Genomic DNA, 3,982 nt, shown 5'->3' on the forward strand with positions numbered 1-3,982 from the left:
TGACCATGGTTGATCTAAGCATGAGATCTCTCTTGTTTGTGTGTTTTCTTTGCTGTTTGTGTTGTTTTGTTGCTTGGGTTCGTTGTTTTTGTGATTCCCAGTGATTTATGAGGTAATTGGGTGAGTTTGAGATGGATTTGAGATGATTGGGAAGGAGAGTTCGATGTTCGGTTTCGCGCAGATCGTGTCTGCAGAGGAGGCATCGATCGACACTAGGAAGCATCGGTCGACACCATTTGGAGTGGCATCGGTCGACACTGTTTAGCATCGGTCGACACTGGTCTCAGTCGAGACTTGATTTCATGGTTTGATGTATTGTTGTGTGTTGTTTGTTTTGCTTAAACTTGAGGGTCTCATATGCTTGTGTGTATAACCCAGTAGATGGGAGGACGGCCTCACTAAGTATTTATGATAATACTTACGCATCTCAATTGTTGTTTGTGGTGTGCAGGTAAAGGCAAAGTGTGATCGTGGAATCAAAGGCGATGAGGAGGAGGATGTTCTAGGGGCTTGATTGATCGTGGTCTAGCTGGTGTTAGGTTGCTAGATTAAGTCATTGGAACATTGTAGGATGTTAGCTTTTGGTTTTTCTTTTGTTTGGATTATGATGTTATTGAATTATTTATGTTGGAATTTTCTTGGATTAATGGAATTGTTTTATTTGGTTATCCGCGGTTATTGTTTTGTTGTTAGGTTGTTAGTGGGTATGGGACCACTAGTACTTTAAGGTATAAAAAAAAAGAACGGGAAGGGTTGTTTCACACGGGAAGGAAACCTGGATAGGGATAGGACTCATACGTGTTCAGAATTGTTTGCTCGCGACTCTTGGGGGACTTAGGTTCTCCTAGTACTACCATATTCAGAGACTTTGTGGCTATCGACTTCGGATGACGATCCGGAGGCGCGCTGTAAGATGGCAACCCGAGAGACGAGTATTGGATTTTCCTTATATATTATGGCATGCGGGTTTAGGCCCGATGAGGAGCCAACATTATGGCATACAGACTTAGGTCTGATGAGGAGCCATAAAAACTCAAGGTTTAGACTTATGAGTAAAGGAAAGTCCAAAATTCGAGAGCAAATAACGCCTGGAGCGTGAGTCTATCGCCTAGAGGTGACCTTCCATAGATCAATCGGAGGAGTGCGAGCCGTGGAGACGGTTGCACCGGAGTCCTTGGCTGATGGTTGTTCGAGATTCGAGGACAAATCTATGTTGGTGGGGGAGAATTATAACACCCGCGAACCAAAATATCTATTTTGGGGATTGGTGTCGGTCGACACCAACGTTTTTCTGGTTTGGCCAAATTGATTTAATTTTTGATTTTGGTCGGTTTGGTTTAAGGAAAACCATAGAACCAGATTATTTAAGTAGCAAGTCGACCTAGGTCGTGGAGTTTTGTTGTTTTGGCCGCTTAACAGAGAGAAAAAAGAAAGAAAAGTTGTTCTTGAGTTTTTGTGAGTTTTTGGGAGATTTCAAGGTTTTGTGGGTGAGATCTTGCTGTGGGAGTGAGGATTCAAGGCTAGGAACATGTGGGAAGCTTGCTGGGAGTTTGGATTCGTCCATTGGTTGTCAGAAACTTCCTGCAAAGAGGTGAGTGCATGACCATGGCTAATCTAAGCCTATGATTCCTTGTTCTTGCTTGTTTGTTGCTGTGTTTGTATGTTCTTCTTGCTGGGATTGATTGCTACAGGTTCCTACGGATGTATAAGGCTTGGGTCTCGAATATTGGACGATTTGGTGGAGTTTGGGAGCGAGATTCGACTCTCGTTTTCGTCTGGATCGCGGATGCAGAGGGAGTGTCGATCGACACCACTTGGTGTCGGTCGACACCAGTGAAGCAGCATCGATCGACACTGTGGGGTAGTGTCGGTCGACACCGTGGAGCCAGTGTCGGTCGACACTTGGTTGGTGTCGGTCGACACCTCCCTTCCAGCGGGTCGATGTTTGCTTTCCTGGTTTGTATGTTTTGCTTGTTGATTGTTTAGAACATTAGAATTAGTGTTGCTTGTGTGTATAGCCCAGTAGATGGGAGGATTGCCTCACTGAGTATTTATAAAATACTCATGCATCTCAATTTGTGTTTGTGGTGCAGGTAAAGGCAAAGTGTGATCGTGGAATCAAGGCAATGAAGAGGAGGATGTTCTAGGGACTCGATTGGTTGTTGTCTGGCATTGCTAGGTTGCTAGAGTTGGGTCATTAGAAACATTGCTAGGTTGTTGGTTCTAGGTTTCTTGTTGTTTGGTATTTGGATATTGTTTATGTTATAATATTGGATTATTATTGGATATTGGTATTGTTATTCAACTGTTGATTGTAATTGTGGTTAGGTGGCTAGTGGGTATGTGACCACTAGTTGTAGTTTATTTATTATTTATTATTATTTTTTTTTAAAAAGATCGGTCCTTCCAATTAGATAGAATGATTTTTATCAATGGCCTTGAATGGCACCTGATTTTGCATTAGTTTTTAGCTTTAGATTCTGCAAAATCTCCTTTTGAAGCCATTCACGATTATGAAAAAAATAGAATTCCTAAAATTTAGGAAAACCAGATTTTGGTGGATTTTACCAATTTGTTCGTAAAATCAAAAAACCACATTTTGTGGGTTCTTAGCATGACTTTTTCTTCTTCTTTTTTTCTTTTTTCTTTTTTTTTCTAATATATATTTATTCTAATTGACTTAAATTTGCATTAATGTGTTTTCTATATACAATAAACCTATGTTTTTTTCTGCATCATTGTATTTTTTAATCTTTTAATAAAAAATATAATTATTATTTTCCTATTTTAAAAATAATTATAATACATAAAAACCAAAAACTAATCAAATTACCATTTAAGATTTTGCAAAAACTAAAATCTACACCAAAAATAAAAAAAAACTAAAAAAAAATTAAAATTATAACCCAAAAACTAAAAAGCAAAATCTAAAAACCAGTTCAAAACAAGCAGCCATTCATGGCCAATACTATTATTTAATAATTTAAAATTACTATACTATATAGTTTATAAAAATTATCAATTTAAAATTTTATATATGTTAAAATAGAGTAATGTTTTGGGTTGCTTACTTTGCGGAAATTTTTCATAACTGTTCTCATTTGATCGTTGAAAAGTAGAAAAAATGTCAATGAACAATCAAAGTTTCAGAAAAGATCGGAGATGCTTTATAAAAAATAATTTTAACAATATATATTCAACAAGAAGTTAGAAAATATCTAAGATAGTGCACAAGATTTTGTCGTCATAAAAGTAGTCTTTCCTAAAATATGCGAGTTTAAAAGAGGTTTGATTCAGATTATTTCAAATAAATGATGTATAAACTAAAACTTTATTAGAATATATAACTGTGAGTTAGTTATTTTGTGGATAGGTCGTTGGAAAGTATACAAAAAATTGTCAAAGAATAAATTGTTAGAGTTCCAAAAAATATGTGGAGATGTTTTCTAAAACGTTAATGCTCAAGTCAGAAGATTAGAAAAGAAATTATATTTTTTAAAAAGATAAAATAAAATAACTGCATAAAATTATGTTTGTGTAAAAATAGGAAATTATTATGAATATTTTCCGTATAAAGTAAGTTTTTTTTTGGTTGAATAAAATCTGAGTTGATGTAAGATTCAAGTTAAAAATCTGAATAAATGACACTTAAAATTGTATTTATTAGAATATTAAATTATAGGTTAGTTATTATGTGAAATTTTATTAAAAATTGTTGTGATTCAAACAGTTAGGGCTCCGGAAAACATTCGGAGATACTTTACGAAAACTTTAATGCTCTAGTCAAAGAACTAGAAGTCCGACAAATTAATATGCAGAAATATTCTAAAATTGTCGTTATTCTACTCATGCGAGGACCTCCTATAAATTGAATCGCCAACCTTTCTTGTCGATTGGGTAACATCGCTATGCAACACGTAATGCAATCATTGATTTTCTCAAAGACCTTTATAAGGTAAGGATGGAGTCTTCTTGAGGCTGT

The sequence above is a fragment of the Camelina sativa genome, chromosome 2 (genome assembly GCF_000633955.1).
Source record: "Camelina sativa cultivar DH55 chromosome 2, Cs, whole genome shotgun sequence".
NCBI classification, from domain to species: Eukaryota; Viridiplantae; Streptophyta; class Magnoliopsida; order Brassicales; family Brassicaceae; genus Camelina; species Camelina sativa.